Here is a 24,976-nt window from a genome sequence, read left to right as displayed (position 1 = left end):
CCTTAGTATAAATGATGCTATGCTGAGAATGCACCTGCTTGGTTTGATATATGCAAGTGTCTGAGCACAGAGAAAAAAATGGGCAAGATAATAGCCTCTTGCAAATGTGATTAAAGAACTGTCAATAATAATTTGGAAAATTACAACAAATTAGAGATACAACAGATCTCTGGACAAAAGAAAACATGGCCTCAATTAATAGGAGAACTGCTTGGTTCACTTTTAATGTGGATTTGTCAATGTGTTGCATTGTCCATTTTATGCTATTCATATACCATGTTTCCTTGGTCATATAGGCCAATGAACAATGGAGAGACACATGCTTCTTCAAAAGTCCTTAATTACTAGTTGCTGAAAGTGGTGAATCTGTGTTCCCAAACACACACAGCACATATTTTAAAAGACAGGGTGTTCATCTTCTACTAAAAAGAGATTCTTTTCCTCCAGCATTCTTAACTAAATATCTGCTGCTGTGACTTCTCACCCTGAGGGTGACTTCTCTTTCTCTGTCTACAGGTTTCTCTTCCATGTCCTCTCCTCCTTCTCGGGCTCTCATTCTCTGCCAAGGAGTGGCGTGCCTCGCATTTCTCTCCTTTCCATTGAAGAGAGTAAATCCCAGCTTTGAGTGTAAGCAGAACATGAATCTTCCAAAGGGCAGTGCAGAGAGCCTCTTATTTCCTAAGTACAACCAACAAATACCCTCCCTCACTGGGCCATCCCTAGGGTGTAAGGGGCCCTTGACACATCATTTTGTGAGCCCCACATCTAAGTACTAGCCATTTGAGCTTTTCAGTGCAATAGATTTCATGGGCTCATGTTAGGTATAGTGATTTTTCAATGAAGGGACAGAATAATAGGTAAAGATATATAGTGTTCATTTTCCAAATCTGTGTGTGAAGTTTCTTCTTAGTGGCCCAACACCGTCTCCTCCTGCCCAGGTGCATGATCAATGCCTGCCACTTACTGCCTTACGCACCATTCCTGGCTAATCTCACATCACCCACTATGAGAAAAGGTAGCAATGCAAATACTACTCCCAATGCCCTGCCTCTTCAGAACCTGTTTGTATTTTTTAAAATGTAGGTCTTCTTGCCTCTGCAGTTCCCTAATTTCATTTATTTAATGCTGGCTACATTATTACCCCTGACTGCATCACCCATTGTACTGCCCATGAATACTGGCTTCCACTGATTCTCACAAAAGTTCTTATTGCGCTTCACTGACAGTGGCCACAAAAGCAAGTCTTACATAGAAGATGCGGGAAAATGCAAACAATATTTTTTCTGGTCATTTGAAGTTTCTGTTCAGAAGAGTGTGGTATAAATACAGAATGATGCATCCTCTAACCTCACATCTTTTTAAAACCCTTTAAGATATAACCACAACATTCTTAGAATGTGATCCTTCCCAGGTTGACCTCACCCTTGCCTTCCACACATTGCCACTGGTGGGGAAGATAAAGGGCACATTAGGACAAGGAAGGTCTCTTCCTCATCCGGCAACCTGAAAGAGCCTGACATCACCACATTGACTGGAGGCAAGAGAGGATGTCAGCTGGGAGGATCCACTTACACTGTAGAGCAAGTTTTAAAAATCTTATGGGGAGATAGGCACAGCCACCCCTAAGGGCAGCCCAGCAAGGGGTATGGTGCCTGTGGAGGAGATGGGGCAACTGCCCTCGGTGCAGGAGATCCTGAGCAGAGGACACCTGCCTCCAATCCCTCAAGGGTTGCAGACTGGAGGTACCAGGCACTACGTGGACAGGCAAGAGCCACAACATGTGTCCAAACAAAAGGCACAAGCACAAAGGATAGTGGTGGCATGGACACAGCAGGGGCCCTAAACTCATCCTGTGTCTGATATGTGTGAAAGTTACCCAGAATGATTATATGAGTGCCATTTTCGCAGCCTGATCTTGTGAGAGATCACAAAAGAAATACATACGTTCCTGGCCAGTGACATAATCTGCTTACTAGGCCACCCTTTGGAACCAGGGCCTGGACATATGAGCCCAGCCGTGGAGTCTTGGGGTGATTCCACAGGTGCCAATGCCACAGATCCTCAGGCTATCTGGTCAACCTTTTGCATGAAATGGAGAGCTACAGATACCCTAAATGGAAGAAATGAGCCTGGGACCCACTCATGCTCCAATCCAGGCCAAGGGCACCCTGAATGGATAGCACTAAAAGCCCCCTGGACAGTTCCAGGCATCAAAGAAGGGTTTAGAAAATTTCAAGGAAGGCACATTCAAGGCACAGGGCACCTCAAGTCATGAGGCCTGGGACAGAGGCCTCACTTTCCCAAGTCTAAGGGTAGAACTGATCTCAGATACAGCAGCTCATACTTTTAAGTATGCCATTCCCAGGATCATGCAGTGTACAGAGGCATATAATATATATCTCCTACTTTACAGTGAATCAAACTAAATTTAGTTAAATATGTTAGCATTTCTTGATGCTCCACAAAATGGAAAGATATTTCATAATCTAAATAAATACGGAAAATAATTATTATTTAGTCTAATTTACTATTTACATTCCTATTGACAACACCAAAGCCAAGTAAGATATCAGTCACTAGCCATGTGACCTTGATCTTCACACCCTACCACTCCCTCTCTGCCACTGGATCCCAAAGTATAAAGCGAGCAGCCTTGACTTCCTGAGCACAGTACAAGATACTGCTTACTGCCAGTGCTCAATCAATACTTTTCAAAGTGAAAAGTATCACCTGACCCAAGTTCCCAAACCTGGATGGCTCTGCAAGAGTTCACTTAGCTCCCTTCAGCAGTCAATGGGGCGATGATACGGCAGAAGTTTATTACATTATGAACATGACAAACTAGGTTTCAGAACCAAGAGAATCCTGAAATGAGAGCCTCAGCACTGAGCCCGGTGCTGGGATAAATAAATAGGCGGCTGTGATCACTGCGCTGTAATCCTATTAACCACCACGGTTGTGTGGGAGGAGCAGGCAGAACAGATCGGGAGAGGACCAGGACCAATGCAGCAGCACTAAATGAACTTCCTCCACCACGGTCACACAGGAGGAAACGATCCATCACACCAAAGTCTGAAGCTCATTTTCTGTATGAAAAATGAACTTAAGTATAATTTAATGAAACCACAAAAACAGGTACATTTCCATAATGCTTGGGGATTTACTTTAAAACATCAAGAACTTTCTGGCTAAATGATGATCACAGATACCAGTGCTGCCCTAAATGAAGTTCATTTAAAAGAGCTATTATTGACCTTCCCTGGCATAGATTCTGTTCGTGCCCTCGGCTGAGTAAATAAATAATTGTGTGTGTGTATATGTGTGTCTTTCTGTCCTTAGTGACTTTCCCTCTCCTAATGGCATAATGATGATAATCTCCATTATCTCAAAACCTTATACTAGACACCAAGACAGAGTAAACTCACCTCAGCCTTCCTCTTTCATCATGGCCACCTAAATGGAGTGTTTAGGCCCAAATTCAGTGATGAAAGCTTTTGGAGCTCTGTGGATTTCAAGGACAGGTATGCTTTCCTCAAAAACTGGACCAAATGTGTTCTATTCTTTTCAAAGTGACTGGAAGGGAGAAGGCAGGTAGCAGTATGGACTGCAGTTCACAGTGAGGGCTTCTTAGAACATGCAGATCTTAAACTGGGCTTTGGACAAAAGGGAGGATGTGACCAGGCACAGGGGAGGAAGAAGGGTGTCCCTAGAGGGGAGAACAGAATGCTCAAGGCACAAAGGTAAGACTCCTCAGAAAACAGAAGGGACCTGAGAGACAGGCAGCTTCTCTGCATTGGCTGGTGTGTAAAATAATAGTGGTTAAAAATAATACCAGCTGGATATGGTGAAGCCAAATTAGAAAACTGGTGTGTGTAAATTCACAATATATAAGCTAAAAAAACCTCATATACAAAGAAGACTTTTTATTAAAAGGTAGCCAATGGAGAATGCTTTTTAAATGAGAAAATTCTACAATACACAATTTCTGCTAATTTGTCAGGTTTTATATATTTCACGTTTGTATCTGATTTCATTGCCTGAACATAGCACCTCTCCATGGCACTCTTTAATAATGGAGTGTCAGGTGGTGACAACCATCAGTGGCCTGCAGGTCAGACCTCTGAGCTCTAGGAACAGCTCCTGGGCCAAGCCACAGGGTGGATTTGGCTAAATATGAAAAACCACTGTAACCAAACTTAGAGCAGAATACACTGATTCTCCTGCCAACATGGCTTTTAATATTTGCTGAACCCTTATGTCTCCGTGTTAAGGCATCAAAAACTTTGGGATTTTTGCACGTTGTTCATAACAACCATCCTATGAGATCACCACTATTATCCTCTTCTCACACATGAAGAAAGTGAGGCCATGGGATCAGAGCCCAGGTCTGTCCAACTCCAAGGCCTAAGTCCTCAACCTCTCTACCATCCTGCTTCCTGGTTGTCTCCGGAAGCGCCACCTCCTCCAGACACTCCTGCATGTGGGAAAGTGAAAAGGATGCCTCCATCAGTGTTGGGCAAATGTGGTCTTAGTTTTGTCTGACAGACCAAGACTATCCAATAGGTATGTGTGGATGACTTTCTCTCGCATATTAATATTTCCAGTATAATAACTGTGTGGGGTGTGTGAGTCGGTGGCTTTAAGTCTCCTGGAAATCACATGAGCATCAAAGATTTAGCTTTTCACCAAGCTAGGGAAACTCTGCAGAGCAAACCCTCCCTCCTACAGCTCTCCAGGTCCAAAGTTAGATAGTTGTTCAAGCTAAAGGCTTGCAACGCAGAGCAGCCGTATATTGACGCAAGCCTCTGGCTGCAGCAGGGCCAGGTTCCCATCCCCTTTGCAGTTCTTTGTGTCTGATGCACTCCAGCCTCTCCTGCTCACTAACCCTGTGCCAAGATACCTCCCTGAGCTTCTTTCCTCAGCACTAACGTAGGAATGACAACAGTACCTACCTGCAGAGATTAAATGAGACAGTGCATGTTAAACATGTGGCAAAGTGCCTTGCACCATTATAAAGGCTCAATGAATATTACAAATGTTGTTATTGCCATTTCTGTATTGGTTCATATGGTTCTTCCCACCTGGAAATCTTCCCTTCTTCTCAATGACCTCCCTGAATGTTCCCACGCCTTTCAGGACAGGGAATATTTCCTCTAGGTCCTTTGGTCTGTTGCTCTTCTGGACACCTGGGCCCAGACATACTAGTGAACAGGCCCACAGACTTACATACTATACTGTTCTCCTGTCATTTCACAGGCAGATTGTTGTCACCCAGAGCATTTTGCCACTGCTGAAGAAACAGTGTCCCGGGAACCGGTGATGGCTATACCCAGGTGTTAGGACTAAGCTGGGACACCCACTATTTAGTAGAAAAAGAAGAGTGACATGCTCAAAGGGTTTCCAGAGAAGTCATAGAGAGGTAGGTAGGAGAATGGATAAGATGCAGGCTACCTTCCTTCAGTCTTGCTGAAAATAGCTCCTTAGGTTCTGAGTCACCATACAGTGTAGGTGCAAAAGTGACCAAGTTAGAAAACCTCCAGTTGGGTGCTAGGTCTGACGTTCTCTGCTCCTGTTTAAGCAAGCTTTCCCAATATGCTTAGTCATGTCCTGAACTCTCCTATAAAGATAAAACAGAAATTAAATTCTCCTCTTGGCTCTACATGCTCATGCTTTCTATTCCCATTGTTTCTATGGCTGAATGTCTACTGTTGGGAAGGTGACGGAGCCTCCTAACCTTCTTAAAAGCAGAGAAAGTGACAAAATACCATTATCAAACAAGAGCTGCCTAGCCCTTTCCCTGCATAATTTCTCATACTTGTGGTGGCAGATGGTGATTTTACAATGAATCAAACAAACTGGTGAGTAATAGTCCAGGGAAGCAAAAGATTAGAACATGTCCTCATCTCTCTAATCCAAGAAAAATTTTTTAAGCAGCAAAAATTAATTGACAGTTGTTCAGGACCAGTCTTCTACAACTTGCCAGAGAATTTAAAAAATGGATGAAGTGCAAGTAGAAGTTTACCAAATTTGAATGACTAATATCACCAGGAGAAATACCATCTCTATATTTGAATTACTCAACACTGTTTTAATTTTCAAAGTGGGTCTGAAAAACATTTATAATCATTAGCAATGTCTGCATGAAGTATGGATATTGCAAAACTGCCTCCTAAAGTATTTGCTTAAGTGAATAAATAGCAACTCTCTCTGACAATTAATTCCCTAACTAAACTTTTCTTCATATACTCTATGAGCCAAATATCAACCTAATCCTGGTTAAGTGATCACAAAATCAATACTAATAGAGATAAAAAAATGATTTACTTTACATTTATGTTTAAAAATTCTTTTTAGAAATCCAAATTCTACAGTGACTCCTCATATAATTTGTGGGTCATTTCATCAGGTATTCAAGAAGCTTCCAATTGTTGAATCATTCTCCCATTGCCACTGTGACCACAGAGCTCATCCGTCTTTTTGTTTTTTCTGGTGTCCATCCTCCCCACCTCTGGCAATGACCTTGCGGTTTTCCCATGGGGATTCACCTCTCTCCCACTCTCACTTTGTGACTTGAGAAAGTTTGACCTCCCCTCTGGGCTCCTGGGTAAGCATTTCACAGCCACTCCATCTGGAAGGAACTGGAACCATTTGGATTCTCCTTCATCTCTTACCTCTTCTATTCTCTACCTTCTGCTTCATTCCTCACACTCTCTACAGATCTGCACTCTTCACTCCTGTACCAGGGCAGAATGTGGCACCCCCACAGCTCCAAAGTTCTGTTGTTACAGTCCCTTTCTCCTACAAACCCCTCCAGTTGGGTGCTGGGTCTGCTGCCTTCTGGTTACTGCTAAGCAACCTTTTCTGATATGCTTAGTTGTGTTCTGAACTCTATGAAAATAGAGACAGGTGTCTTTCTGTCCAAAAGACCACAAGATTCCAGCAAACACATATGTATCTATCACTGGACCAGGCAGCTACTGCCAAGGGTGTAGGCCTTATATAGCACAAGATTGATCAGCCCATTCCTCATAAATCTGGGATCAAACACCAAAAGAAAAAGCAGGTTGTTAAGCTCAATGATAACCCAAAGGTGGTCTACTCCAATCTCTTAATTTCCTTTATAAAAATCACAATGTTTTTTTTTCCCTCTGCAACAGGCCAGTATTTCCCCAGTCACCCAGAATGGTAATCTCTTAAGTGACAGATAGCCTACCATGATTCCAACAAGGGGGCAACACTTTGGAAGCCTGGGTGACATCTGTTACAAAGAGAAATTGACATTTCCGTAGCAGCATTGGCATTGGCGTCCCCTTCCATAACGGATGTGCAGGTTATCTAAGTGACCGGAAGGGATTCTCACAAGGGCTCTTTCATCAGCCTTCCACAGTCAGGTGCCTCCACACAGGTTTCTAATAGCTCGCCCACAGCAGAGAATGTTACTTTGTTGTCTTCGTAAGTTGCACAGCACTAGCCATGGCTGAGAAATAGTCAAAACATTCTGCAGATGACAAATGGTTAGTACTTAATATATTTTAAAGGCAAGTTAGCCAATGAAAAGGACATTTGCATAAATTAGAAAAGTTTAAAAGTTTCCTGGAACATCTAAATTATTGTCCATATTTTGCTACTCAGAAGCATATATTTAATAAACATAACCATATGGAATAATCACTAGGCTTAGTGAATTTAACACAAGCCTGACAGGTTACTAAATCGCTTTGGAGCAGAGAGATTCCCAGAATGAGGAGGAGAACTAGAACTTCTCCATGCCACGCTACCACAGAGACTCTGTTAGTTGATAGAAATACCTTAAACTATTTTTATATTATGTAAATCCCGCTAACATTGTGAAGGGAAAAATTACTTTATGACGTAATTTTGCAAACCATCTCCTCAGAATCCTAGCCACTTCAGCTGTTATCCTGTGTTATGTTACAAAATCTTTTGATTGCCTCAGGTTGTTATGTGATGATCTGTGTTTTGACCTCCTCTTCCTGGCTGGATTACAAACTCCATCAGAACCCAATTCCTGGTACAAGTAGACACTCAGTGGATGCTGTTTTAGTGACTGACGATAACACCAACAGTGATGTGCTATCTGAAGACTAGACTAGATTAGCAAGAAGTCTAGTTTCAATATCCAGAGTCACCCATACAATCACTCTGTTTTATCATGGTCCACAAGGGGAAGCATCTTTCAGCTGTTCATTGTACTTTCTCAGCTGTAGCCTGAGAACTTTTAGCAGTGCCTGGCACAGACAAGAGATTGCAAAAGCATCTGTTAAATTAGCAAATAAATCCCACCCATGTAGGAAGACAACAGGAAGGGTCTGCATCAATTTAGCTTTTCACACACAGAACCATCTTTCTACATATTTACTTCTACTCTAAATAATTATAGAAGAATCAGAAGAAAAAAGGTATGGAAAAGGGACGTTAGAGAAAAGGCTTGGTTGGCTGGACTTGTTTCTCTTTGTGGGTTGTCACTTACTGGTTGTCTAAGATACTTTTTATTTTTTGCATCTTCATATTAAGTATGTAATTATACATTGCTCCTTTATTTTAACTTGGATGATGATGATAAGATCTGACTTCCGTCCCTGGCTGGTGTGGCCCAGTGGATTGAGTGCTGGCCTACAAACCGACCGGTCCTGGGTTGCAGGTCCCTGGCTGGGGACATGCGAAAGGCAACCAATCAATGTACTTCTCGTACATCCAGGTTTCTCTCCCTCTCCTTCACCCTCCCTTCCCTTTTCTCTAAACAATAAATAAATAAAGTCTGTTTTAAAAAAGATCTGACTTCCTTAATCTCCTCACTTATATGAAGAATTATTGCACAGAAGATTCCAGGTAGCTGCCAGTCATTTTGAATAAGAAGAAATATGGAAGCTGAAGAACAAAATAAACAAACAGAACAGAAAGAGACTTGTAGCTACCAAGAACAGACTGAGAATTACCAGATGGGAGGGGACTTGGGGGGTGGGATTAGAAAGGTAAAGGGGTTGAGAAGCACAGGTTGGTGGTGGTTACAAAAACGTAGGGAATATAGTCAATAATATTGTAGTAGCTACGCATGGTGCCAGCTGGGTACTGGAAATACAGGGGCCATCACTTTGTAAGTTATATAATTGACCATTATACTGCACACCTAAACCTATTATGAAATAATACTGACTGTCAAAATATATAAATAAAATATTGCATTAAATTTTAAAAAATGCCTTAAGGTATAGTAAGAAATTTGACTAGACATGAAAAGGATTAATTAATTATTGATTAATAAAAAGATTAATTAAATATTGAAAGTCTCCCAAATGAGGGTAATGAAATGGTCCTATTTAGAGATCTTTAAAAAAGAAAAAGCAAAAACTTTCTTCAAGTTTTACAAAATCTCCAGAGAAGAACTGTCTTCAGTGGTTTCATAAGATTCCTACGTGCTCTTGGGATCCTGAGTCCTTCTTCATCCTGAACGAGAGCATTCCCATCTCAGTATCTCAAGTCAAAACACAAAGCAACTTAGACTTTGGTTAGCTGATTTAATTAATTTCTACCTTTCAAGTTCCCAGGTATAAAAGTTTACCCAATCAATGGCATTATTTTCTCTAAACCAAGAGGATGGAGAGAGACGCCATCACCACACACAGACACACACGTTGTGCCCTCACTTCCACACGCGGAGCTGGTGTGGGCCATCTTTTCGGGAATTTTTTTAAGTTAGCCCAGAAAATAAAACACAATTTAATATAGATACTTCCTGTTTTTCCACCCATATGCTTATTTACATTTTCAGCTTTTGGTTAGGTTCGTAATATAAAAAATGCTCTTTAAATTTACAGTCCTGTGAAATTGACTATTTTATTCAGTTTATATACTTACTAGTCTATCCTCAGGCCCGAAGTTGCTATAAGTAATTGGTAAAAAAAAGTCAAATTAGATCAAAGTGTTTTGCTAACGTCCATGTGACCCAGAAGCCTTTGTAGAGTATTTACGGCATTCTGGTCCATTTATTTATCCTCCTATTTCCTTCTCTGGGTCACATCATCTATGGCCAGGAATTGCCAAATATCATCAGAATTACCTATAGCCCAAACTTTTACTTTAAGTTCTCAGCCCATCTACCAACTACTCACCTGACATTTTCTTTTGAACATGGCAGATGCCTCTTGGCATCCACGAATCTAAATTTTAACTCATAATCTGCTCTTGGATTCTCCTTCCCTAAAACACATGGGCTTCTTCCAGTGACGTCTGTCTCAGCGGCTGGAACTGCCACCCATTCAGCTGTCCAAGACAGAAAGTGCTGCCTCAGTAAGGCCTCCTGACTTACACCTCCTAACGTATCTTTAAAACTTATTCTCTGATCTCTGTAGCACCACCCTCGCCAGGCCACACCATCTTATACTGTGGAAGCCATCCTACTGATCACCCTGAACTTGCTCTTGCCCTCTCTTCAGCCCAATCTTGACTATAGGTGAACTGATCTCTTAAAACTACAAAAGAAAAAAGATAAAAAGACTGATCCATCCTGGTAATGTTATGGGAACAATAAAATAAAATCTGCTATAAAATGGTCCTCATGACCAAGCCCGTTCCTCTCTGATGACTTGTGAGTAAGACTCCATGTCCGCACTTACTACACCCTGCTAGAGCCCCAACTTTACCACGTGTGGGTGAATCTGTGATAAGTCTGACACTTCACTAGACTAAACAACCTCAAGGGCAAGAATAATGTACATTTTTCTAACAGTTTTATCCTAGAATTAACAAAGTTCATGGCACCAATAGGTGCTCAACAAATAATCATTCCATGAGTAAAGAGACAGATGACCTTTGATTGAAAGATAAGTAGCTGCCTACAGGTTCAGAAAGACATAGATTCAGGACCACTTTCCTATGTAACTCTTCCACCTCCCCCAGAATATTTGAAATTGAAAGACTAAGATACAAAGCCTTTTATTCCACTATTTGAAAAAGGCTTATAATACAAATGCCTTTGGGAACTGGAGGGAAATATTTGTAGGCCCTGGAGACAGTGTGTCAAAGAAAAAAAAAAGGGAAGATGAAAAGAAGGCTACTTATGTTGCCAAGGTCCCCGGGGCTTTGGAGGCATCACCTGTCAAAAGACCTGGTAAGATTTTCTGTTCTAGGGCTCCCTCTTCTCACAGCTGTGGGTTTAACTTCACTACAGCCCCTAGACTGTCCGAGCACAAGAGAAATGTAAGGAGTTCAGAATCTTAAGTGCTCTGGGATTTACCTGAACTGGTCTTGACTTTGTAATGTAGGTGTGACATCTAGGTTTCTCATCCCAAGCCCTCTCTTGAAATATTTGTTGCAGTTCTAAAAATTTGTGCAAAGTTATTTCTTAGGCCCATGGCTTTATTTTGACATCCTGTCAAAGGATTTTAGAAATGCTTATCCCGTGACAGGGACATGCTGCTGACAAGTCCCTGGATGGGGAACAACTGCCTCGTTCCCCTGGATTCTCCATCCCTGTGCTCTGTCACTACTGGGGCACTAGGGATGCCCACTTTTAGACCTCTTTGAACTTTAACTGAACTGTTATCAGTTGTTTCTCTATTTTTTCAAACTTTTCCTCCTGAGAGTCTCTGCTCCACGTGAGTGGATAAGTCTAATCACAAAGCCTGATTCCTCCCTGAATGCCCCATTCCTCTGTGTGTAGTTGATCGCATTCAGTTGCCATTACACTCTAGGGTGTTATGGCTAAGAAGAGCTGTGCTTCTCTGGAAAAGGGATGTGATTATCTCTACCACTAGCTATTACAGACAGACTCTATGGTGACCCCAGTTATTCCTACTCTCTGATACTCCATGTTCTTGTGTAACCCCCTCTTCCCTAAGTGTTGGCAGGACCTGGGATTTGCTTCTAAAGGAGAAAATAAAGCAAAGTTGATGAGAAGTCACTTCCTCAATTATGCTACCTAATACTGTAATGTCCTTCTTGCTCAAAGACCTTCTCCATGGATTCTATCCATTGCTGGTATTGAGTAAGTAAGCTGCCCTATGAAGTAGCCTAAATGGCAAAGAACTCAGGGAAGACTTCAGCCAAAAGTCAGCAAGGAACCGAGGCCATCTTTCCAACAACCCACAAGAAGCTGAATCCTGCCAACCACCACCCGAGCTCTGAAGCAGATCCTTCCCCACCAAGCATCAGAGGGGACCCCAGCCCTGGTCAACACCTTCCTGTGCCCTGTGAGAGACCCTCAGAGCTAATCTGTGCCATGCTGCCTGACCCACAGAAAGTGTGATAATAAATGTATATATTTTAAACTACTAAAGTTGTAGTAATATGTTATAAAGCTATAAATGCCTAATTCACTAGTTATTAGAATTACATTTTACCTGGTGATTTAAAGTTTAAATTCTTCCCACTACACAAAAGATAGCACAATAAACTACGTAAAAGCCTAGGACAAATTTTTAAAAATAAACCTATGATCTGGAAATCAGAAATATGCCTGATTGTACCTAGCTGTGTAACTTGAGCAACTTGCTTATCCTACCTGGTGTGGGCCTCAATTTCCCTATTTAATAAGTAGGGGAAGCTCATGAACTCCTGTGGAACTCATACAGTTACCAAATTTACTGTTTTTCACCCTGTATTCAACTCACAGTGTTTGTCTGTTTTAAGTATCAACATTTTACTTTGTAAAATATTTTATTTATTTTTAGAGAGGGAGGAAAAGAGGAAGAAAGAGAGGGAGAGAAACATCAATGCATGGCTGCCTCTCTCATGCCCCCAGCTGGGCCAGCAACCAAGGCATGTGCCCTGACTGGGAATCAAACTGGCAACCTTTTGGTCCACAGGCCAGTGCTCCATCCACTGAGCTACACCAGCCAGGGCAAATTATCAACATTTTAAAATAGGAATATCTCACACACAAAAAAGATTTTTAATTCTTCATGGAATATAAAAGACCAAATCTCACCTCCTTGGGCCTCCCTTATCTTGAGATGAATGGCCACTGTCAATCACTGTGGGCACTCACTGTCCAGCCTGCTCCCAGTCTCAATTAAATCTCTGAGACTGAGTGCTACTTCTCATTATTCATTATGTATATACACATAGCATTTTTTAAATAATAGAAATAAAACAAATATTTTTAGCATGAATGTGTCTTTCAAAAGTAAGTAAAAGAAATATAGATAAGATTGATTCCTAGTCCATTTCCATTTAACTCCTGAGACATTTTGGGGTTAACAAAATATGTACAAGATCTGTATGTAGAAAACATAAAATATTGATAAAAGAAGTCAAAAAGGATCTAAATAAATGGAGAACTAGTCCATGTGCATGTTGGAAGACTCAATATTATTAAGATGTTAATTTCTCCACAACAGATCAATAGATTCAAAAGAAAGCGATCAATACCACAGCAAGCTATTTTGTAGATCATCAAACTGATTCCAGAATTTCTGTGGAAAGGTGGAAGACCTGGAGTATCCAACCTTTCCGTCGTCACCTCCTCTCCCCAGAGTGTGCGGCAGGTTCCTGCATAAACCAAACAGCTGAATGCTGCACAGCTCACACAGAAGGTCACTCCTGCAATGGCACCAGCAAGCTTAATGGTGACTGATTCTTCACGAAAATGTGACAGATTGACTTTATTGTTGTTGTTTCACTCTTGGTCATTTTGTGTAGGCCTACATCACTCTAAGTGAAATCTCGATGGCTGTACCACTGATATTCTAAAGTAGGGCCTAAGATATCAAGGTTTTAAAGTATCATTGAATTGAAGGAAGTTAAGTAATTATTTATTTCAACTGAAACTTTGAAACATTTACTTAATAAAATAAAAGAATGTTTCAACCTTGGACTTGTGATCCTAAGAAATGAATTCTATTTTTGATTTTTATAATGATTCTCTCCATCTATGTGTACATATTTACATAAATGGTCATTTATTTTCCTTTTAGTCTTGTTTCCACTATCTGCCCACACCGTCCAAATTATGGTTTCTCTCTACCAATTAGGCTTGCAAGGCTAGTCATAAATTTGATGCTTTCTAAGACACGGTGGTTTTAATTCTGGCAAGACTGCCATGTTACAGTGATGTTTTAGAACAGGGATGTAGGAAATAAGCTAGGCTTTACCAAGTGAGGATGGCAGAGAGTTTCACTCCCTTTAACTCTAGTTTTTCTTAATAAAATTGCTGTTCTCTATATATCAGCATCACTCTGACCATGTGCTTCTGACGTTAGAAGTTAATAATGTTTGGAGCAAGATGTTAAGAAATAGCAAGCCCTACATATGACAACAAAATGGTTTTTAATAATACCATGGTGTTTGGACCACTGCATCAAAATCATTGATGAAGCTTATTATCAGCTTCAAGTGCTTGGGCTCCTCCCAGTCCAACAGAGAAGCCCTAGGAGCCTAGAGGTCAACAATTACTCAGGTGATTCTTATTCTTATAGTGATTAAAGTTTGAGAACCACTGGTTTGGGTTTTATTAACAGCTTGTAATCGCATACCAGAGAAATATGGGCCAAACCATAATCCATTAATCAAGGTCCAACTGACCCACCAGCTGGCCCCAAAAGGCCCCCAACCTCTAGTGTTCCCGGTGCAGTCCCCGCACCACCAGCATCAACATCACTGAGGAACCTGTGAGGCCCCAGCCAGACCTGCTGAATCAGAAATTCAGGAGGAAGGAGGCCCAGAAATCTGTGTATTAACAATAATCTAGGTTATTTTGATACACACTAAGATTTACAAAGCACCTTAAAAAAAAAGCTACCACTCTGTCATCCTCTACTTACTAATGAGCTATACTGCCACTACATTCATATGTTGCTCTTGTCAAGTGTATAATTAAATTTTAAAAGGAAGAGGATAGGCATATAGAGCGAACCAATCCAGAAGTAATTCTGAAGATGGAAAGTTGCATCACACTGCTCCCAGACATTTGGACATTTCGCCCCTGACACCGTGGGAACTGAGAAGGAAATGATGCCTTGAACTTTCATTACTTGTTTATAATTCATCATAAAGTAAATATAGTTGCTTTCCTCAGACTCCAGTTTTCCTCTGTTCTAAAAGAACTCTTCATTTAATTCAAGAAAAAGTCACTTTGCTCATTCTGAAAATAAAGTCTATATTTGACCTTGAGTTCTGAACTATCAGTCCCTGAGTCTTCAGTCCTACATTGCTAGGAGAAAGAGAAACAGAGGGGATGAAATGATTCCTTAAGACTGCAGATGGCACATTCACTCCGGAGAAGAATCACTTGGCAACTGTAATTCTAATTTGCCCTTTGATTTGACCCACAAGGATTGATATTACCACAAAATGCATACAGAAAGTATACACTCCTGAATCTAGGTGCTATTTCTAGACACTACTCTAACTGATTATTTTTAACCCTTTTGGATTTAAAGAGAAATAACCGAATAATTCTTTGAAAATAACATAGCTAAAATATTTCAAATAAAATTATAGTAAAATACAGAAAAGCATAAAGAGAGCACTGTTGGCCATGACCATTAACAATCATCCTGTTATTCAGAGAACTCTTGCTTATTTTTTATAGATTAGAAGGGAATGCTTCTTAATCTCCAAAATCTATAAAGATTACACAATGGAATTCTATACAGCAGAAAGAAAGAAGGAGCTCCTACCTTTCACAACAGCATGGATGGAACTGGAAAGCATTATGCTAAGCAAAATAAGCCAGGCAGTGAAAGACAAATACCATGTGATCTCACCTTTAACAGGAACCTAATCAACAAAACAAACAAACAAGGCAAAATATAACCAAAGACACAAAAATTGAGAACAGGCTGACAGTGACAAGAGGGGAGAGGGGAAGGAATTTCAGGGGAAACAGGGAAGGGTTTGCAGGAGCAAGTATAAAGGACACATGGACAAAAACAAGGGGGGGTGGAAATGGGAGGGAGGTAGGGAGGGCTACGGGGATGGGCTGTGATGGGGTTAAAAGGCAGAAAACTATACTTGAACAACAATTACAATTGAAAAAAAGAAATAAATGCACATACTAAAGCAGTAGAAAAATGTATAAAGTTAAAAGGACTCTTCTTCATCCAACTCCCTCTACAAAATTAACCACTATTACCAGATTCACATACATAACTTCAGGAAGAAATAATTTATATCCTTTTTATTTAGACAAAAGAATCATATCATATATACTTTTGGCAAGTTATTTAAAACATCACCAGTCCTGTAAGGATATAGCATTTCTCTAGTATAGAAGGAAAAGGAGACTCAATTTTTTAAAAGTTACAAATTAAAATGAAAACAGAGATAGAACCACTAATGGAGACTTAAAAATATAGACAGATTTTTCTGTGCTTTTCAATGAGAAGAAACAGAAAAATTAAAGTGAATTTGATGAATTTGTTAGAAAACAAATAATTCTGAATTAAAAAGAATTAACCTAGAAGTTTGTCTCACATATTCTTCCCAATCTTCAAGGAACAGCTAATTCAGAGAAAAGCTAATGCTATGGCCATGCAAATTTCCAGGACAGAGAAAAAGATAGCAAATTATTGGGTTGACAAAAAAGTTCATTTCGTTTTATTCTGTAAGATGGCTCTTGTAGACCTTGGCTGTCTTTAACTTCAATTGAACAATTTTGTTAGATTGTATTGTGACAGCTGTCACATCAGCATGAATTTAAAAAAATATCAAAATTGGTAAATTTTTGTGTAGTCATTTTAATATGGAAGATGGGAGAAAATAGAAAACATTTTTGGCGTATTATGCTTTATTCTTTCAAAAAGGTCAAAACACCACTAAAATGCCAAAATGAAAAAGATTCGTGCAGTGTGTATAGAAAGTGCTGTGACTAATCAAATGTGTCAAAAGTGGTTTGTGAAGTTTCATGCTGGAGATTTCTCCCTGAACAATGCTCCATGCATGGTCAGGCAGATCAGTTGAAGTTGACAGCAATCAAATTGAGACATTAATTGAAAACAATCAGCCTTATACCACGTGGGAGATAGCCTACATACTTAAATATCCAAATCAATAAAGTTATTGGTGAAAATGAAAAATGTGTATTTTTATTTTATGGAAAAAAAATGCACAAACTTTTTGGCCAATCCAATGTAAAGCAAGCATAATCAGTGTGTGAGAATTGGCAAACTCAGCCTAACAAAAACAAATCAAAACAAAAGTTACTGATAAATCTTATTTGTGAATTAAAAATGCAAAGATTCTCAATAAAATATTAAAAATTCTACTTCATCCATATTTGGAAAGAATACAATACTAAGACCAAGTACTTTTTATTTAATTAATGACAGGATGCTTGAATAGTAGGACACATATTAACAGTTTATCACACAAATGCCACTAGACTATATTCCCCAAGACAGTAGGAACCAGGACCTTTGCAGCTTTTATCATGATAAATTTAGTACCAAGGCCTGGAACAAAATCAAATCTCAATAAATATTTCATAAATTAATAAACCAACCAATAAATTAATAAGTCAATCCAAAAAATCAAAAGAGAAAAGCTATGATTTTCAATAAATGCCCAGCTATTTGAAGAAATTCAACATCTACCTCTAAAAAAGAAATCTTGTTATAATATGAATAACACTCTTAACATAAAAAAGAACATCTAAGCAAAGCATCACCAGTATCATGCTGCACAACAAAGTATTAGACACATTTTTCTTATTCATGGGAATACAATGGCCATTATTTAAAAATCATTTCTTGAAGTCAAGAAACAAGAGGTGTAATATTGATATCTAGTAAGAAATATGTATTCACAATAATTGTTTATCTAGAAAATTTAAGAGAACTAAGATTTTTTATTTTAACAGTCTATTTTTATTGTATTTTCCCCTTACTATTTATCCCCCTTATATTCTCTTCCACCTCTACCCAAAAAACAACTACAAGAATCAGCAGGTATGGTAAACTGTTGGCAGTAGACACTGGATGTCAAGTACATGGATGGTCACTAAAAGTGCTTTCAACTTTTCAATATGTTTTGAAATTTTTTTATGGTGAATTTTGGGTAAAATATTAGAACTAATAATATATTTCAGCATAACAATCAGTTTGAATAACAATACTATAACCTTAACAATTTTTGAAAAATAATAGATGAATGATCATATCTGAATGATAAATATAGTATAAAATACCTTAAAAAAATAAGAAAACATGATAACAAATGAAAATTACAGACTGGCTGGTCTAGCTCAGTGGATTGAGCATGGGCTGTGAACCAAAGGGTCGTTGGTTTGATTCTCAGTCGGGGCACATGCTTGGGTTGCGGGCCAGGTCCCTGGTGGGGGCCCAAGTGAGAGGCAACCACACATTGATGTTTCTCTCCCTCTCTTTCTCCCTCCCTCCCCCTCTCTCAAAAAAAAAAATATTTTAAAAAGTGAAAATTACAAGATTTGTAATTTTAACTAACTCAGCTGAGGGACTGAGGACTAAGACACTCATGAACTACCTTCAGGACTAACTTCATGTCCTATAAATTTTCTGAAACAAGTAAAAAGAAAGAAACGGTAAATATGGTAAACCATTAGCAACAAATTACCCTGGTATTTTGACAGCAAAAATAATGTGAAAATATATTTGATTACTTAAAATAAAATTATAAGATAATCTGATCAGAGGACAGGAGTATTACATAAACATGGTTAAAAATGAAAACATAATATATCTTGATTTTTGAAGGCTCTCTTAAGATTGACTCATATCACTTTATCAATTCAATTTTGTTTGACATACAGGTGACTTGATTTACAATGACTGCTAACAGGAAGCATAACAAAAGCAAATGGGACTAGCAAATAGAAGACTGTCAGAGAAATTGATATGCTTTTGCTTTTAGCTTGTTTTGGCTTTTAGCTATTGAATATGCAGATACCTCATATCCAGATCAAACATCTTTCTGTAATATTTATTTATATTTCACTTATTTTATTGATGGCGACCTTAACAACTCAACGACCAGCACATCTCTAGAGATGAACTGCCAGCAAACAATAGACGGAGTTTGTGGTGCGCAAGGAGGAGCGGGACACAGCTGCCGCTCTCTGGAACAGACAAGCTCCAGTCCAGGGTGAGGATTTATCTGAGATTACACTGTAGTATAATTGCTAACAGAACGTTGCCAAGGGTACATCATTGTACTTATGATGAATAAAATCTGTTGTAATTTAATATGCTCATTAGTGAATCAGAGGAGAAGATAGAGTAGGTGACACTCGGCAGCTGGTGGCTTTTCCAAGCACGTCTTTGCTCCTGCAGCAGGCCTGTTTCCACTCCCTGAGCACTGTCTTCTCTCTTCATCTTTGGGAGCCTGAACATTCTTGCTCCATCTCTCCCCTTCCTGTGCTTTCCCCAGCCTGTCTTTTTGATTCAGATGGCAGCATAGATAGAACATTTTCTGGGGAAATATCCCCTCAATCCCACCTCTATGGGAGGTTCCCCGCCTAGAAACCTGCCATGTTACTTTTACTATGTTGTATATTTGCCTATTTTGTATGTCTATTTTCTCCTCTAAACTGAGAAGTTTCGGAGGTCCGAGACTTTTCTGTCTTTTCCACTGTTTTACCTCCAGGAACCAGGGTGTTGCAAATCCATACGTCCCACTTTGCACTGTGTGAACCACAGGTGGTGCTGTTGCCTAAACCACTATGTGAATGGCGCCCCCTAGAGATGCGCAGTGTCCAGGCTGTACCAGGTCTTCTATTGGAATTCTGTCATGTAAGTCTTTTAACACTTTGTGGAATGAATGAATATTAAACCAAATATTCCCTCAAATCGCCCCTAATTCTAAAATTCTATGGCTATTCACAAAGTTTACAAAATAGATTCCAGTATAAATTACACAAACTGCCAAATTACAACCACAATCTGACACACAAAATAATGTTCAGTTTACAATTCATAGGTATACTCAGCTTTAATATACAATCATGTAAAATATAAGTTATAGCAATATTAATAGTGAAAGATAATTATTGAAGCACTTAATATAAGATTCATGTGACTATATATACACTAAACATTTTGAAAAATACCTACAATGTTGAGATTACTTATGTATATATATTTTTAATATTTATTATTGAAACTATTCTTTCAATATTTAAATTTTCCAAATATGGCTGGTCAGAGTGCTTTTATGAACCTTTTGACATTTTCATATGTGTTTGGAACTCTTCTTACTATCTGGTACAACAACCAATTTTAGGCTTAGTTTTACACTTCCCTCAGACCCCAAATTCATAATTTCTGCAAAGAGTTCCATTTAGAAACCAAAGTGTGGCCTCTGGGTATCTCAATGCCACCACGGCTCATTGCCTCTAGGCCCTTTAGGAGCACACAACACATATATGTACACACATGCAATATGCAGACATACTGATGCATCCAAGGACACACTTCCCTGTCTCATTGCTCAACCATATTTTATTTTTCCTCCTCCACAGTGAGAATACTGGTTTCCAAAAATATTGTATTAATTGAGTAATCTTGTAATACACAAAATTCAACAATGCCACACCCATACCACTTCTAACAAACCTACAAAATTAACATATCATTGGAAATAATTTCTAATTGCTCTTAGAATATATCTCACCAAAGGGATAAAGTCAGCGAGTCACATATAAAAGTTACTTGCACTGTTTTCCTTTATTTGTTGTTCTAAATTTGATATGCATTTATTTATTTTTTCCACTTTACTGAATTCATTGCTATGATACTGGTTAACAAAATTATATAGGTTTCAGGTGCACAGTTCTACAACACCTCATCTGTACACTGTGTAGTGTGTGCACTACCCCAAGTCAAGTCTCCTTCCATCACCATTTACCCTCCTATACCCTATTCCTCTTCCTTCCACCACCACTCCTACCCACCCCCTCCACCGGGCTGGCAATCACCACCACTGTCCCTATCCCAGAGTTTTTTCCTTTTTCCTCTTTTTGCTCAATCCTTCCACCTCCCTCGCTGAGAGCCATCAGCCAGCAACCTGAGTCCGTCGATATTTTGCTGTTAGTTCATTTTGTTCATTAAATTCCATGTATGAGTGAAATCATATGGCATTTGTCTTTCTCTGGCTTATTTCACTTGGCATAATCTTCTCTAGGTCCATCCATGCTATACCAAAGGGTAAATGTTTCTTCTTTTTAATGGTCAAGTAGTATTCCTCTGTGTAAATGTCCCATAGTTGTTTTATCCACTCATCTACTGATGAACACTTGGGCTGCCTCCAAATCTTGGCTATCGTAATAATGCTGCAATGAACATGGGGGTGCTTTTATTCTTTCAAATTGCTGTTTCAGATTTTTTCAAATAAATTCCCAGAAGTGGAATCACTGGGTCATAAGGCACCTGTATTTTTTATTTTTTGAGGTAACTCTGTGGTTGCACCAATCTGCATTCCCACTAGTGGTGCACAACCATTCCCTTTTCTCCACATCCTTGCCAGCACTTGTTTGTTGATTTATTGATGATGGCCATTCTGACAGGTGTGAGGTGATATCTCATTGTGCTTGTAATTTGCATTTCTCTGATGATTAGTGACATTAAGCATCTTTCCATATGTCTATTGGACATCTGTATGTCCCCTTTGGAGAAACATCTATTCAAGTCCTTTGTCCATTTTTTAAATTGAATGATGTTTCTTGGTGTTGAGTTTTTAAATTCTTTATAAATTTAGGGTATTAACCCATTATCAGGTGAATCAGTGAGTATGTTCTCCCACTCAGTGGGTTCTCTTTTCATTTTGCTGATGATTTCCTTTGTTGTGCAAAAAAATTTTAGTTTGACTTAGTCCAATTTATTTTTTCTTTTGTTTCCCTTACCTGAGGAGATATATCAGAAAAAAATGTTGCTATGAGAAATGTCTGAGATTTTCCTGACTATGTTTTCTTCTGGGATTTTTATGATTTGAAGTCTAACATTTAAATATTTAATCCATTTTGAGTTTATTCTTATGCATGGTGTAAGAAAGTGGTCTAGTTTGTTTGTTTGTTTGTTTGTTTGTTTGCATGTATCTGTCCAATATTCCCAACACTATTTATTGAATAGACATCTTTATCCCATCATATGTTTTTGCCTTCATCAAAATTACTGACTATAAATGTGTGGGGTTATTTCTGGGCTATTTATTGTGTTTCATTGATCTATGTGTCTATTTTTATACCAGAACCATGCTGTTTTGATTACCATGGCCTTGTAGTATAGTTTGATATCAGGTAGTGTGATTCCAAGATTGCTGAGGCTATTCCAGGTCTCTTTCAGTTCCATATACATTTTTAGAATACTTCTAGTTCTGTGAAAAGCACCATTAGTATCTGGATAGAAATTGCATTGACTCTATAGATGGCTTTGGGTGCATGGACTTTTTAATAATCTTAATTCCTCCTACTCATGAACACAGTGTATACTTTTACTTATTTGTATATTCTTCAATTTATTTCTTTATTGTCTTATAATTTTCCAAGTACAGGGCTTTTACATCCTTGTTTAAATTTATTCCTAAGTATTTTATTTTTCTTGAAGCAATTATGAATGGGATTGTTTTCTTACTTTCCCTTTGTGATCATTTCTTATTTGTGTAAAAGTGCAACTGATTTTGGATATCTATTTTGTATCCTGCTATTTTATTGAATTCATGTATCAGTTCTAGTAGTTTTTTAGTAGAATCTTTAGGCCTTTCTACATACAGTGTCAAGTCATCTGCAAATAATGACAGTTTTACTTCTTCCTTTCTAATTTGGATACCTTTTATTTCTTCTTCGTGTCTGATTGCTGTGGCTAGGACTTTCAGTACTATGTTGAATAAAAGAGATGAAAGTGGACATACTTGTCTTGCTCCTGATGTTAAGGGAAATGCTTGCAGTTTGTACCCATTAAGTATGATGTTGGCCATAAGTCTATCATATATGGCCTTTATTATGTTGAAGTATGTTCCTTCTATTCCCACTTTGCTGACAGTTTTGTCATAAATGGGTGATGAATTTTATCAAATGCTTTTTCTGCATCTACTGATAGGATCATGTGGTTTTTACTTTTTTTTTGTATATTGGTATTTGTTGATTTATGGATATTGTACCATCCTTGTATACCCAGAATAAATCCCACCTAAGCACAGTGTAGAGTATTTTTTTAATGTATTGCTGAATCCAGTTTGCTAACATTTAACCATCATTTAACTTTAGTGGTTTTTGCCATCCTCTTTAATTCAATTTTCCTTTTGGAATATGTAAAATATTCATATGGTTCAAAAGACAAATTTACATTAAAATTATATTCGGTGATGTTCCATTTTTTTTCTACCCTGTTTTCATCCACTGCTTATAGATTATTTATGGTCCATAATATTGTGATTAATAGTGATGCTTAAATTAGGAATAAAGAAAATAATAGATTGTAATTTGTGAAGTAATACATAGGGCATCTCATATTTCTATGCAGTTAATACAATGGAGCATATTTCAAGAATAATATTTTACATTTTAAAGCATACATATATTTGATGATTTATTTGAATACTGGTTTTAATGTTTTATTAGTAAAATTTTCCTTAAATATGCTATTCAAAATAAACTTCTTCTGTGGACCTAACATCAATGATAGAATTGAAAAATGATGGTATGTATGGTCAGTCATTCTGTAAACAGTCCTTTTGAACTAAGTGTCACTTGAAAAGTGGGGGCTACTATGGTGGCAGAAAAATACTATAATCTGGTCAAAAATTATTTTTCCCAAAGAAAAACTTAAATAGCTCAACTGTTAGTGAGCCTCAAACGTGAAGTCAGAAGATTCAGTGTGTAGTTTTAACTCTGCCTCAAGTTATTGTTGACCTTGGGCAAGAAATGTCACCGCTCTAAGCCTCAGTTTCCTTATCTTCAAAATAAATACAGAGGTGATAAAGAGAGTGAAATAATGTTTTTTAGTCTAACAATTTATTATCTTTATCATGCTATAAGTTGTAACTAAAAATATATTTATTTCTTAGTGATTCTCAAATTTTTTGTTCATATGATTCACTTTGAACCACTTATTATATGCCATCAGCCCTTATAACATACTGAATTGGGGCCCAGAAATATCCATTTTTAATAAACTAGTGTCCCAGATGATTCAACTTCAGAGATTCAGGGACCATAGTTTGAAAAACTGTGGCCTGTATATTCACATATGTGACTGGCCTCAAGTTGAACAGACCTTAATATTAAAGAAAGAACTTTGTTGCCTATGTGGTATAATTCCAGTAGGTCTGCATATGTTTCATTGCTTATCAAATTTGATGGACTATTAATTTTAGAATGAAGTCAATCCTTTGGAGAAAAGACTAATCCACAGTAAAATTGCTTCAAGTCATTTATATTTTAATATAAATAATTTGTCAAGTTATGCAATTTTATAGCTTGGAGGAATATTAGTGAATTAATTCAAAGCCCTTTTAACACAAGTCTATCTGAGAAATAAAGTGCTTAATTCATGGTCTGACAATGAACACAATGTCAAATTCAAGACTGGAGTCAAATCTCTTTGCTCAAAGTTTCATGTTATGTTCATGACACCTCAGAACCTTTCTTTTCTTTGAGAAGCTCTTCAAAGAGGGAGGTATAGTAACCTGAACAATGTGTCCCAAAACTATGAAGATACATCCTAATCCCCACAGCCCATGAATGTTACCTTACATGGTAAAAGGGGCTTGGCAGTTAAAGACCTTGAGACAGGGAGATTACCTAGGTAGGTCCAATGTAATCATAAGTCTCCTTTAAAAAAAAGAAAGAAAAAGGAGGCAGGAAGGGGAGAGAGGGCCAAGTACTGAAGCCAAGGAAGAAAGGGCGAGGAACCAAGCATCAAAGGCAGCTTCCAGGAGCTGAAAAAGGCAAGGACACAGTCTCCCTGACAGCACCCAGAAGGACCCAGCTCTGCCATTAGTTTGATTATATCCCCATAAAACTCATTTTGAATTTCTGAACTCTAGAATT

At 38.4% G+C, this 24,976-nt stretch overlaps 1 long non-coding RNA gene across 1 annotated transcript in view; it reads right to left on the bottom strand.

Moving 5' to 3' along the window:
* LOC118499513 overlaps window positions 1-24,976 on the bottom strand; it is a 112,968-nt gene that overhangs the window by 55,098 nt on the left and 32,894 nt on the right. The window lies entirely within an intron of this gene.

The sequence above is a fragment of the Phyllostomus discolor genome, chromosome 3 (genome assembly GCF_004126475.2).
Source record: "Phyllostomus discolor isolate MPI-MPIP mPhyDis1 chromosome 3, mPhyDis1.pri.v3, whole genome shotgun sequence".
NCBI lineage: Eukaryota > Metazoa > Chordata > Mammalia > Chiroptera > Phyllostomidae > Phyllostomus > Phyllostomus discolor.
The sequence above is the reverse complement of the archived record's forward strand: the minus strand, read 5'-3'. Positions and strand labels throughout refer to the sequence as shown.